Source organism: Felis catus, chromosome D4 (genome assembly GCF_018350175.1).
Source record: "Felis catus isolate Fca126 chromosome D4, F.catus_Fca126_mat1.0, whole genome shotgun sequence".
NCBI classification, from domain to species: Eukaryota; Metazoa; Chordata; class Mammalia; order Carnivora; family Felidae; genus Felis; species Felis catus.
Window position 1 is genome coordinate 7115601 of NC_058380.1, and position 14973 is coordinate 7130573.

Below are 14973 nucleotides of genomic sequence, written 5' to 3' on the forward strand. Positions count from 1 at the left end.
ATTAATACTCTGTATCTCATGGGGGTCTTGTAAGAGTTGAAGACAATGTGTGTGAAAGACTTTAGTGCCTGGTGCACAAGTACCTTCACTAGTTTTGCTTGGAGCCCACCTGAGCAGGCATCTGTCACTCCCTCTCTTTTGTGGCCTGCCTGTCAGGACCACACCTGAACTGCTTCGGACCCACGAGAATCCTTGCATATTTATAAATAGTCGTTGCCCATTAAAGTTGCAAGGGACTCTCAATCTACCACATTTTCACACCTAACGCCTATACAGTGCATACTTGCTTTATGCTTATTTTTTAATGTGTATTTATTTATTTTGAGAGAAAGAGAGAACATGAGCAGGCGAGGGGCAGAGAGAGAGAGAGAGAGAGAGAGAGAGAGGCCCAGGCAGGTGCCGTGCTCAGCGTGGAGCCCAGTGCACGCAGGGCTCGATCTCACAACTGTGAAATCATGCCCTGAGCTGAAGTCAAGACTCAGATGCTTAACCGACTGAGCCACCCAGGTGCCACATATGCTTATGTACGTTACGCAGTTTTAAAGTAGTGCAATATTGGGGTGCCTGGGTGGCTCAGTCGGTTAAGCATCCGACTTCGGCTCAGGTCATGATCTCACGGTCCATGAGTTCGAGCCCCGCGTCGGGCTCTGTGCTGACCGCTCAGAGCCTGGAGCCTGTTTCAGTTTCTGTGTCTCCCTCGCTCTCTGCCCCTCCCCTGCTGGTGCTCTGTCTCTGCTCTGTCTCTCTCTCAAAAATGAATAAACATTAGAAAAAAAAAATTTTTAGAATAAGGTAGTTAAATGTTGAAAGATGAATAAAACCAAAGTATATACACTCATCTTGAAATAATAAAAATCTCCTACATTAAGAATAAAAGTCAAGAATCTCAAAAGTTCAAAGTGGGTGAATTATAAACTGTGTTTATGCTATTGTTCCATGGAAATTCCACTTTAGCTGGCAATAAAAAATAATTAGTAAGCAGACACAATGCACTTAGCATGTACCAGGCACCTTTCCAACCACTTTGCACAGATTAACTCCTTTGATCCTCCCAACACCTGGATGTAGTAGGGACTACTACATGTTCCTTCATGGGACTGTAGGAAGAGCCACATGAGATACCGCGTGTCGTCATCGACTTCGTTTTACAGCTGAGGAATCTGGGGCAAAAAGAAGGTTAGGTGACTTCCTTCAGTTCTCTCTTTTACTCAGAGGACAATCAAGGTGGACCAGGCGGTCTGGCGCAAGCTGAATACACCAACTCTGTGCATGAAACCATCATCTCTTAGATGAGGAACAAATACAGAATTGTTACAGCGACATCGCGTGAGTTACTTTATGCAAGATCTTCAGGAATCCATCCGTCCACGTCCGGGAGCCACCAGGCTGTCCTGAAGTGTTGTGCTCACATGGAAGCTACCTACATTTTATGGGGCGGGGGTCAAGCTCTTCAGGTCACTCTCCGTCGCTGCTGGTGGCTCCTAATGTGATTTATTTACCTTCTTTTAGGCAAAGATAAGATCATCACCTGTAGGTATAGGAAGCATCACTTTGGGGAGGGGGGAGATCGGAGACCCCTAAGGCGTAAGTTTTATTTCTTTATTTGCCTCGCCTGTGATAGTCATGGACACAAATAATCTCAAATTGGACAAGAGTTAGGAGACATTTTTCTTGTAAGTCCTCCCCTCCAGGGGAACTTGACCCACTCAGGTCTTGGAACAAAATCTTCACTCTCCTGGGGTAAGACCTTAGAGCCACGTAGAAAGAATTGTTCGGATTTTCCCCGTCCAATAGGTATTAACATCTCTCCCCTCCCCCCAGATCCCTTCACCCTGCTGATATAATCCCTTGGCCGTTTCTTTCTTTTTTTTTTTTTTAATTTTTTTTAACATTTATTTATTTTTGAGACAGAGAGAGACAGAGCATGAACGGGGGAGGGTCAGAGAGAGAGGGAGACACAGAATCTGAAACAGACTCCAGGCTCTGAGCTGTCAGCACAGAGCCCGACGCGGGGCTCAACTCACGGACCGCGAGATCATGACCTGAGCCGAAGTCGGCCGCTTAACCGACTGAGCCACCCAGGCGCCCCCCTTGGCCGTTTCTTAATACGTGACATTTTGCCAGTGTGCTTTCTTTTTTTTTAACATTTAAGTAACGCGGGCATTTCCTTTATTGTTATTGTTCCTTTCTTTATTTCTCCCCTTACTTGTTGACTCATGGACTCTCTTGTTAGTTATTACAGAAAAGAGACTTTGACTTTTCCATACAAGGTTACATCATCAGGTGACAGCACGGACTTCTCTATTAGGACAGGAATGAAAAGCATTCAGAGACAAAAAGTAAGGCACCAGCATCTGATCGACTCTAGAAATAGTATGCTGGTTGCATTCTACCATCATAAAACATATGCAGTTGGTTGGTTTGTCCTCATGCTGTGCTAATGGGGAGAAGGAGGTCATGGGGACCAGAGTCTCTTTCAGCATCTACGGCTGTGTGGCCATTCATGACTGATGGATAGTAAGAAGGATGCTGTCAGCATATTCAGATGCCCTTTTTAGCAATCTCTTCCTCATTGAATTCATCTCGCAATTATAAATTAAAAGATAAAAGAACTGTAATTCATTACACGGTCACAGCAATTCTCTAAGAAATATTTTATAAAGATGATCTGGCCTGAAGGGACTTATATATTATTTAGATGTCCTTGAGATCTGAATTCAACAGAACTTTGCCCATGGGCTTTATTGCCTACTCTGGCAAACGGAAGAACAATTCTATTTCACTTTAGAATCTATATTTATCTATATCTATCTATCTCTGTCTCTGTGTCTCTATATCTACATATGAAAAATGTATCTGCTACATAGAAACTGTGTGTCCTTGAACAAGTCATTTAACCTCCCCGAACCTCGATTTCCTCATCTGAAGATAACATTTGAAGTAACAAATACAAATGGCCAATACGTATTTGAAACATGAACAAATTTTCAGTCTCATTAGCACTCGAGGAAACGAAAATTTAAATCAGTATTTGTTTGCCAGCTAAACAAGGGTGTTTTAACAGAAAATATCTTAAAATGTGTAATTTTAATATTATAAATTGGAAACTTAGGGAAAGTTTGCAGAAATGGACAGTGTCCCATGTTGCTGGTAGACCTAAAAAATGCTATGACTTTTCTGAGGATAATTAGGCAGTTTGTAACATCTTTCATCAAGAGTGTTTAAATTCTTTAGCTTAATCATTCTACCTCTACAAATTCCCCCCACCCAAAAAAGGGCTGTTCATTCCAGCTCGGTGGGAAACAATTAAACTACATGATAGTAAAGTGAATTGGCTAAAGATTGGTTACATATGTACAGATACACTTAATATCAATTTGATACCGTAGCAATGGAACACCATTCAGGTATTGAAAAGCATATTTCAGGAAAACAGTGAGTTACGTGGGAAAATGGTAAACATGCAGTGGTTTTGAAATGGCAAAAGTAAGTTGTAAAACTGTGGGCGAGTTGTTTTTTTATAACAAGGCTATAGTCACTTATTATTTGTGTACCTAAAAATATGAAACTTAAAATATGCGTATTTTAATTCCACTTAAATCTGTGTGTGTGTGTGTGTGTGTGTGTGTGTGTGTGTGTAAGAGTAGTAATATCAATGTTATTAATGTGCGAGCACAGGTTCTTTGCCCTGCTAGGCCAAGGTGTTGCTATGCTTGGGAGATGAGGATTTGTTACAGTAGCAATTTAAAGAAAAAAGTGTGCTAACATTCCATTTCTGCCGGAAGTGTGGGATTACATAGCAGGAAAGACTGTTATCATGGGAAAGAATGTTTCGTATTCTTACATCTCCACGTTAAGAATACCAAAACTCCAGCATGGAAGATCCATCTCATAGAATTCTCCTATAGCGTAGGAAATAGAGACACCCTGTTCCCTACAGCAGCTGCCACTCTGTTGCAGCAGGAAGTGAATACATAGGAGCATTAGAAGAAGCTCTCACCCCTTTTTGGTCAAGGGAATGGGCGGGGGCAAAGGGAGAGTAAGAGAGGTGCTGGTGCTGTTTTCTCTCTCCAGGCTTTGTCCAAGAAGGGGGTATATGTTAGAGAATACAGGGTGGCAGTTCTGTCCCTTACCGCCCATTAGGGGGCTGCCTCCCAGGCTATCCCTTACCAGTCTGGGGTGCAGCCACATCAACACAAATGTGGGAGGAAGTGTAGTCAGGCAGGGAGAGGATCTGAGGCTTCAGTTCCCAGCCACCCTGGGTTCCTGGTGGCTGGGCTGCTGAACTGAGAGCCATGACTGGTCATCACAGTGTAAGGTGACCCACAGAGTCTTGGGCGGGGAGGAGGGGAGGTCCCGTGTGAACTGGCCCGATGCAGAGACTCGCTTACTTATTTCTAGCAGCAGCTGAGGAGAGACTGAGGCTGTGGTAAATGTCCCTCAGCTCTAATGAGGCCAAGAGAAAGGGCAGAATACGTCTTCCCAACTGCAGATTTCAACCATGAAGGCCCCCAGGGCAAATTGGAACCAGGGACAATACTCTGGACACCAGGATCCAAATGCATCCACACATTACATTGGGTTGTTAATGTTTTAAAGTCTCTTTTCTACAACAGATTCCCTCCTCCCATCTCATTTGTTTGTCAAAGGGACTAGGGCATTTGTCCTACAAAATTCCCCACATTCTGGATTTGGCTGTTTGCTTCTTCATGGTGGCAAATTCATGTTTCTCTGTGTCCACTGTTTTCCTCTAGGAGAGTGGTTAGATGTAGAGAGTTGATAGTTGGCAATGCTAAAATCGAACGAACAGTGGGTTCTGATGTCAGCCTGATTCATCTGAGATAAATTCACCATCAACCTTTTGAATATAGCTTTGGCATCTGTTAGTGATGGTTGCTTACCATTTTATTTAATTTGTTCTAATTCTATCATTCCTCTGAATACATTTGCTGGAATTCTTCTATAAAAAGAATTTTTACCTCATCGACTACTTGGTTACCCTGAAATAGAGTTTGCACAGAAAAAGCAGGATCTGTGGTTAATTTTTTCCCTTTATTGGTTTTTCTCGATCATGCATTGGTATGCTAGCAGCCTCCAAGGGCGACTGATGATGTTTTGTTTCCTTGTTCTTTTAATCAGTGATATTATGAACACATAGATAGATAGATAGATAGATTAGATAGATAGATAGATAGATAGATAGATTTATTTATTTGTAATGTTTATTTTTGAGAGAGAGAGTGCATGCATGTGTGAGCGGGGAAGAAGCAGAGAGAGGGGGAGAGAGAGAGAGAGAGAGAGAGAGAGAGAGAGAGAGAGAGAGAGAGAGAATCCCAAGCAGACTCTGTGCTGTTAGGGCAGAGCCTGACACGGGGCTCAGTGTCATGAATTGTGAAATAATGACCTGAGCTGAGATCAAGAGTCAGACGCTTTAACCCCTTGAGCCGCCCAGGCATCCCCAAGAAAACACGGATTTGTGTTTTTGGGTGGATTTATAGGTTTCAGGCGGTTACAGTCATGATTCTTGTCCTTGCTGACATTGTCCCATCGTTGGCTAATGGGAGCCCTTCATTTTGGCTCCTGTGTCTTTAGCAAGAACCTGTGTTCTTATTTTCTGGATCAGCAAAATGTCCCAAGACCCTCTCATACATCTCCTGCCCTGGAACTGGAATCAGCCATTTCTCCAAAGGTTCCGGGCTCCTTTTTGTGGAGAATAGAATTTAGAAATTACAGTCTTGGTGATGGGGGTCGCTCATTGCTAGCAGGTTCTCCGTGTTTCTAGGCCTTCTAGTGGACAGCACTCAGGACTACATAGTTCATAGAAAGAGACAAATCATGAGTTCATACTGATATTTCCTATCCAATTTTTTTATTATCATAAACTATTCATAATGAATTAAATGTATGTTCTTAAATTTGCAGTTTTGTGGCATTAAATGCATTCACACTGTTCTGCAACCATTACCACCGTCCATCTTTCCTAAACTGAAACTCTACCCATTAAATACTAACTCCCCACTCCTTTCTCCTCCAGCTCCTGGCAACCCCCTTTCTACGTTCTGTATCTATGGCTTTTTGTGCTCTTGTGACCGGTTTGTTTCACTTAGCATAACATCCTCAAGGGTCATCTGTGTTGGCATGTGTCCGAATTCTTTCCCTTTTAGAGCTGAATGATACTCCGTTGTATTTGTTTATCCATTCATCCACTGATAAACACTTGGGTTGTGAATAATGCTGGTGTGAACATGGGTGTGTCAATATCTGTTCCAGTCCCCATTTTTGATTCTTTTGTGTCCGTATCAGAAGTGGAATTCTATGTGGTAGTTCTATGTCTCATATTTTGAGGAACTGCCATAGTGTTTCCGATATTGGCTGGACCATTTTATGTTCCTGCCAGCAATGTACAAGGGTTCCGGTTTCTCCACATCCTCACCAACACTTGTTAGTTTCTCTCTGTTTGTTTTCATAGTAGCCATCCTAATGTGTGTGAGCCAACTCAAAATTAACACTACAGAGTTTTGATTAAACTTCTTCAATTTACTCATATCACTTTTTTCATTATTTTGAAAATCTTGGTTCTTAAAGACATTAATTCAAGTGTTGATTTCCTAATTCTATAATGTGCATGTAATAGTAAAATATATATATATATATATATGTATAAACATTACTTCTAATAATAAGACCACTGAACGCAGCTTAAGATTTCTTCTGGTTCTTTTTGTCCCTGGAACATATCCCTTGAGATATATGCAGCCAAATTACTGTGTGTAATAGTCACTTGAAGAAATTATCTTCCCTGTGTGGTTATGACATCAATTCGATATGCAGTTAGGACCATGGGTTTCCATTTGTTCTGAAATTTTAGGAGTTGTTTTTTTAAAAATCTAATAAATTTTATTTTTTTTTAAATTTTCTTAAAAATGTTTAACATTTTTATTTATTTTTGAGAGAGACAAAGAGACAGAGCATGAGCAGGGAAGGGGCAGAGAGAGGGAGACACAGAATCCGAAGCAGGCTCCAGGCTCCGAGCTGTCAGCACAGAGCCCGACATGAGGCTCGAACCCATGAACCACAAGATCATGACCTGAGCTGAAGCTGGACACTTAACTGACTGAGCCACCCAGGTACCCTCAAAAATCTAATACATTGTAAAGTCTGTAAAACATTTGCATAGTTCAGTCAAAACTATAAATCAGCATAATCAGAGAATTCTCATTTTACTCTCGGTCCCCTTTCCCTCTCAACCTATGGAACACTTTGTAGACATCTACTGATACTTGCTTTATCCTTCAGTTGCTTCTTTTTATTTTTATTTATTTATTTATTTATTTATTTTTTAATAGATTTTTTTTTCAACGTTTATTTATTTTTGGGACAGAGAGAGACAGAGCATGAACGGGAGAGGGGCAGAGAGAGAGGGAGACACAGAATCGGAAACAGGCTCCAGGCTCTGAGCCATCAGCCCAGAGCCCCACACGGGGCTCGAGCTCACGGACCGCGAGATCATGACCTGGCTGAAGTCGGACGCTTAACCGACTGTGCCACCCAGGCGCCCCTCAGTTGCTTCTTTTTAGAAAACATGCACAAATATATATATTTCTATTCTCCTGCCCTTTGTTACACAAAGGTAACATTTTCTAAGCCTCGCTTCCTCTCCATTTATTCTGTTGCCCACTCAATATTATGATACAGAGATCTTGCTTATTCCTTTTTCTGTCAATAGTCCTTTGTGTAGTTGTTGGTATAAAGAAGTCTTCCTCATTCCTTTGAACTGCTACAGAATACCATACTGTGTGGATATACCCACAGATTTTTAACAGGCTTCCTACTGACAGACCTTTGGTTCGTTTCCAGGATTTTACTATTTTTTTTAACGTTTATTTATTTTTGAGACAGAGAGAGATAGAGCATGAACGGGGGAGGGGCAGAGAGAGAGGGAGACACAGAATTGGAAGCAGGCTCCAGGCTCTGAGCCATCAGCCCAGAGCCCGACGCGGGGCTCGAACTCACGGACCGCGAGATCGTGACCTGAGCTGAAGTCGGATGCTTAACCGACTGAGCCACCCAGGCGCCCCCAGGATTTTACTATTACAAACAATATCACAAGGGATAGCATTGACCTCACTCGTAGTATGCTGGCAAGTGTCTCCCAACAAGTTCTCCAGACAAAAAACAAAAGGGAGAGAAAAAGAAAAAAAGAAGCAGCCCTGATTTTTAACACTTGCTGGGTTCCATGGGCAAAGACTTCCATCATGGCCAGTTTTAAGCTTCCAACATGAAATCATGGAATTTGGAGTTAGGAAGAGATGTACAGTGACACCTTATGAAGTATTTCTACCATACACATAGACACATGTAAATAATGTCAAGGGCATGGAAAATGGTAAAAGGCCATAAAAATAATTAGGACATAGTGAGCTTTTGAGTATTTATTGCCTTTGAATAGAGTATTTATTTAGCTTTACATCTATATAGCTTTGTTTTTTAAAATGGAAGTGTTTAACAGCCGACTCACAGATGTTTCTGAAAATTAAACAATTGGCTCTTGGGAGCCAGTACGACCCATCATGCCATTAAGTCCACACCTTATTTTAATACCTGAATAGAAAGTTCTATACACCTGAGCTAGAGATCATCTGTTTTTCTCTCAGGAGGAGTTCAAAGGTAGGCAGCCTGGTGCTTGTGTTGGAACTCCATGGTCATTGGGATCCCACACTCCTTCTTCCTCTCTGTTCTGCTCTCTTAGCCTCATGGTCCAAAGTGACTGCTGGAGTGCCAGCTATCATAAGCCAGACAGCAGGAGGAAGTGAGGAAAAGCAGAGTAGTTACACTGCTCTATTGTGTCCTTTAACTTAAAAAAAATTTTTTTAATGTTTATTTTTAAGAGAAAGAGAGAGACAGCAGGTGAGTGGGGGAAGGGCAGAAAGAGAGGCAGACACAGAATCCAAAGCAGACTCCAGGCTCTGAGCTGGCAGCACAGAGCCCGACGTGGGGCTCGAACCCGCAAACCATGAGATCACGATCAGAGCCGAAGCCGGACGCTTAACTGATGGAGCCACGCCAGGCGCCCTGAGTCAGTTACCTTTTAGGATATTCCCGGACTCTCCATCCCGTGCTCTGCTTAGATGTGCCATACGGTGCTTGGCTACCTGGTCATATCTAGCTGTAACAAAAGCTGGAAAATGGGGACGATTGTGCAGATTGTGGCCTCAAATAAAATCAGGTTTTTCCCTTTTACTAAATAAGAAATAAAAAATGACTATTGGGTAAGCAACTAGCAGTCTGCACCCCCTCCAACTAAATCTCTTAAGCTCAGCCCCTTCAAAAAACTGCATCTTACAATGTCCTGTCTCCATCTCTGCCTATGGATCATTTTGAGTGCAATATCACATGCTTTCTGATATTATCATTTTGGTGTTTACGTGTACGTCAGCCTCCCACTTCCTAATCCACTAATGCTTATATACAATTATAAATTCATATAGGGAATGTCTATATTTACATTTCTTTTTTATTTCTCTTACAGTTTAAAAATAATTTTTAAGGTGTAAAATGACGTCAGTGATATTTACAGTTTTATTGGACGAAGTAAAGAAACAATACATATGAAAAAGTAAAAACTCTAGTGTCTTCCTCTTTTCCCTTTTCTATTATTTCTTCCTTCCTCTGGTTAAATATAAAGGGAAGCCAGGGCACCTGGGTGGCTCAGTCGGTTGAGCGTCCAACTTCGGCTCAGGTCATGATATCGTGGTTTGTGGGTTCAAGCCCCGTGTCGGGCTCTGTGCTGACAGCTCGGAGCCTGGAGCCTGCTTTGGATTCTGTGTCCCCCTCTCTCTCTGCCCCTCCCCTGCTCATGCTCTGTCTCTCTCTGTCTCAAAAATAAATAAAACATTAAAAAAAAATTTTTTTTAAATATAAAGGGAAGCCTAGGGAAGATGGAATGTAAAAATTTTATCCTGGCTGGGGGAAATGCCACATACACATTACTGGTATCTTTCAGGACCTGGAGTTGGAGACATCGACTTGTATTGGGTCCGACTTCCTCTGTGCTGGGCATATCACGAGAATGCCTCTCTACATACCTATTATCCTACCTACTATTAACATATTTTCTATCTTTGAACTTTGCAATTATAAAATCACACCTCACACTTTATTGGGTCTGGCTTCTTTCAATCCACATTACATTTGTGAAATTCATCCGTGCTGTTTTGGACAGCAATAGTGTTCTTTGTATGACTGTGCCACAATGATTTACCCATTATATTGTGGACAGGCATTTGGGTTGTTTCCAGTTTTTGACCATTATAAATAATGCTGCTTGGCACATTGTGGTACCTGTCTTTTGGTACAATATGTATGTGTTTGGTCATAGAGTATGCATGTTCAGCTTTCTTAGATATTTCCAGGTGGTTTCCAATGTGTCTGTACCAGACTATACTCTCATCCGCACTGTGTGAGAGATGAGTTGTTCTCTATCTTTACCAATACTTGATGTTTATAGGGAATTCTGTGGTATTCCACCTAGACCTTTCTTTGGGACCAAAGTGCTCATTTGCTTAACTGTTGGTGATGGTGGTGGTGCATCTGTGAATTTCCCTTAGGCAAAGAGTGTTTCCACATCCAAGGTCACGCACCTTCCGCCGGGAGTGGCACGTACAATGATCTGTGGTGTTTGTGATGGTGCTGTGGTGATGGTGATGGGGTAGAGGCAATTTCCAAGGGCCATCGTACTGCAGGATTCTCCCCTCTGCCCAATCCTACTTCCCTCACAATTTATAGATATTTTCAAGAGCATTCCCTAGTAATTTTGCATACAAATTTGCATACAAATTTGAAAGTGCCAGAATATGTTTCCCTGGGAAACTGATCTATGACAGTATTGTTAGATTTTTAAAAATGTTAATTTTGGCCATTCTGGTGAGCATGTAATTGTGGCTTTGGTGTCCATTTCTCCAATGGCTAATGAGAATCATCACCTTTTCATATCATTAGTGGGCATTTGGATATCTCCTCTTTCTTGAAGTGTCTGTTCAAGTCTTCATTCACTCTTCCTCCAGGTGGTCCAATGTATTCTTTTGTTGATATGAGCCGTTTGCTGGATGGATGTGTATCAAGCCTCTTTTCTGACCATGGCTTGCCTTTTTACTCTCTTAATGATTTCGTCTGCTTTCCTGAATTTTAAAATGTTAACATAATCTAGTTGAACAAAATTGTGAAATTTGGTGAATATGTATTTTGTTTAAGAAATCCTTGTGCACCCCAATAGCATGAAGATATTATATGTTCTATTTTTAAAGCTTTATTGTCTTCTCTTGTTTGATCTAAAATCTACCTGGAATTCATTACTTTGAATGGTGTGGGGCAGAGGTCAAGATCCATTTTTCTGTATATGGATATCCAGTTAATCCAGCAGCATTTATTGAAAACATCATCCTTTGTCCATGGCATGTCAATGTCACTTTTGTATCTGTGTATGTTGAGGATCTGTTTCTGGACTCTCTCGTTTTTATTTTTTTATTTTTTTTAATGTTTATTTTTGGGAGAGAGAGAGAGCAACAGAGGGTGAGCCAGGGAGGGGCAGAGAGAAAGGGAGACACAGAATCTGAAGCAGGCTCCAGGCTCTGAGCTGTCAGCACAGAGCCCAATGTGGGGCTTGAATTCATGAACCGTGAGATCATGACCTGAGCCAAAGTCGGACGCTTAACTGACTGAGCCACCTAGGAACCCCTGGACTCTCTATTTTGTTCCATGTATCTATTTGTCTATCTTTCCACCAATCCCCACTCTGTCCAAATTATTGTAGCTTTATCATCAGCTTGGATATTTGATATACTCTACTTCTCTTTCTTACTATTTCTCTTTAAGAAACGAAAGAGGATTCTACCTATTAATGATCCTTTGGATTTTCATATAAAGTTTAGATAGCTTGTGAATATGCACAGAAAAACTTTCCGGGATTTTTTTTGTAGATCAATTTTAGGGAGATTTGGCATCATTAAAATATACCAAGTTTATGGATTTTCAGTCTTTAATTACATGACCTTGGTATGTTCCTTAATTTATTTGGGTCTTCCTTAGTTTTTAAAAGTTAGTGGAGTTTTCTGTGTAGAAGTCTTGTACATCTTTTACTAGGTTTTTCATATTGTAAATGATGTCTTTAATTTTTTAAATTTTCTAATTGGTTGTTAATGATATCTAGAAAGCACAATTGATTTTTGCTGTATTAATCTTCTTTCCAGCAATCTTGCTAAATTCATTTATTCATTCTACTAAGTGTATATTATTTTTGATTTTCTAGATACACAAATATGTTATTTGTAAATAATGACAATTTTAGGCCTTTTTAAAATCCCTTCTGTTCCATTTCTTTTCTTGTCTGGTTAAAACATTGAGTAGATGTGGTGACCATAGACATTCATGTCTTCTTCCCAGTCTTAGTAGGAAAGCTTTAAATATTTTACCTTAAATAAGATGTAAACTCCTCCTTATCAGATTATGAGAGCTCCTTCTAGTTAGTTAAGAGTTTTCTTAATAAATGGGTGCTGAGGGGCGCCTGGGTGGCTCAGTCGGTTGGGCGTCCGACTTCGGCTCAGGTCATGATCTTGCTGTCCGTGAGTTTGAGCCCCGCATCAGGCTCTGTGCTGACAGCTCAGAGCCTGGAGCCTGTTTCAGATTCTGTGTCTCCCTCTCTTTTGGACCCTGCTCTGTTCATACTCTGTCTCTCTCTGTCTCAAAAATAAATAAATGTTAAAAAAATAAAAATAAGAAATAAATGGGTGCTGAATTATATCAACTGTGCTTTTTTTGCATCTATAGTGATAATTATATGATTTTCCCTCTTTTTCTGTCAATGTGGTGAAGTATGGTAATTATAATTGAATGTTAAACACTTGTAATCCTGGAATAAGTCCAACTTGGTCATGATGTATTATACTTCTTATGTTTTTTTTCTGGATTAAATTTGTTAACTTTAAAAATGAATTTTGCTTCTAGGTTCATGAGCCATATACTAGCATATTACTTTATTGTCCTACAATGCCCTTGTCAGATCAGGGTATAAAGATTTTGCAGGCTTTAGGACTTAGTTAAAAATTTGCATTGGTTTTCTTTCTCTGGAAGAATTTGTATAATATTTGTTCTTTTTTCCTTTTAAATGTTTGGAAGAATTCACTAGATAACCTTTTGTTTATTTTCTAGCTGAATTCCACAGAATTCATAAAACGTTCTGAATTATTTTAATATTTGAAAATTGTTAATGCATATTTTATGGCTTACCATATAGTCAATTTTGATAAGTGTTCCCTATGCCTTGAAAATAATAAGTATTCTGCCATTGTTTGGTTCTGTGTTTTGTATATGTTAACTATAGGAAGTTTCTTAATCAGGTTATCTAGATCTTCTATATACTTACAGATTTTTTTCTTGTTTATTCTTTTTTTTATTTTTTTATTTTTTAATTTTTTTTCAATATATGAAGTTTATTGTCAAATTGGTTTCCATACAACACCCAGTGCTCATCCCAAAAGGTCTTGTTTACTCTTTAAGTTACTAAGAGATGAAGTTAAAATCTATTGTAACTGTGGATTTGTCTATTTCTTCTTGTAGTGCTGTCAGGTTTTGCTCTATGTATTTCTGAACTGTGTTATTAGATGCATACAATTTTAGAATAGATAATTTTGTGTTGTACTGACACTTTTATTTTTATGAAAAACCATTCTTAATCCATAGTAATGCTTATTATCTAAACGTCTTCTTTTTTTCTAATACTAGTATAGTCATGCCACCTTTATTTTAATTCGTGTTTTCATGATATATACTTTACTATAATATTTTTTTTTGAGAGAAGCACATCTCATTTACAAATCATCCCCTGCCATAACTGCTATAAGTGACCAATCCAGACTGCCCATTGCTAGTTGAGCTCCACGTGGAATATTGAGGTATTTCCTGGGTTTTGTGGTATCTGATAGATCCACGGTCACTGAGCAGATAAGCACTGTTGAGGGACTACTGTGAGCCTGTGTACAGTTTGGCTTTAGGCTGATTCCTGGGAAGCTGGGTGAGGTGCTGGTGGAACTTCTTCTCAGTGACATGAGTCTACAATTTACTTTCCACAGCTTCCAGTGAGAGACAGTGGTGTGTCCGCCTGTCATCTGATATTGGTGAGTTTCTTATTTATATTCAGATTTGTTCAATCTGTTAGAAGTCAACTTTATGTAAGACATGATTTTAAAGCAGCTCACAGAAAACTGGCTGCACAGATTTAGGAATCATTCTGGAGAGTTGACAAGTTTAGCATTGTTAAAAGGAGTTTGCAGAGATTGAGAAATTATTAGAGGATGCAGGTTATAGAATCATTAAATATACTCAGCCTTACAGACTCTTACAGAAAGGTGAAGGGGACACTTTTATTTTATGAAATATCACTCTTTATCTTTAGTAATGCTTTCTGTATAAAAGTCTTCTTTTCTAATATATGGGTAGTTATACTACCTTTGTTTTAATTAGTGTCTTCATGATATATAATTTTCCATATGTTGAAAACTTCTGTGTCCTTATTGTTTAAAGTGTCTTTTTGAAAGTAGGAAACAGTTGGCTTTGATGTCATTTTCACTCTGAAAATCTTGGTTCTTACATTGAGTAGTTTATTTCTGCTTCATTCAGTTGCTGATATATTTTGAATTCTATCAACTTACTATTTGTCATACCTGTTTTATGCTCCTTTTTCTTCTTTTATTACTTGCTTTTATTTTACTACTTACTTTGTTACTTTTTGGCTTAAATTTTTTTTTTTATCATTCCAGTCAACTTGTTCTTTATACTTTCTTTATTTCTGGAAATTATTGCTACATTTGTTTTTGAATTGCTAGTACCTAATATAAATCGATGCTTTCACATAACGGCAGGAACTTGGGACATATAACCTCTACCTTTGATGTTTATGTTGTTACGCATTTTAACTTGATA

At 39.6% G+C, this 14973-nt stretch overlaps 1 long non-coding RNA gene across 1 annotated transcript in view; it reads left to right on the top strand.

The window, feature by feature from the left end:
* Positions 1-14973, top strand: part of LOC123381534 — a 56301-nt gene that overhangs the window by 1793 nt on the left and 39535 nt on the right. Inside the window, exon 2 of the long non-coding RNA XR_006588635.1 lies at positions 14124-14168. This is a non-coding gene — a long non-coding RNA (uncharacterized LOC123381534). The remainder of the gene's footprint in view (positions 1-14123; positions 14169-14973) is intronic.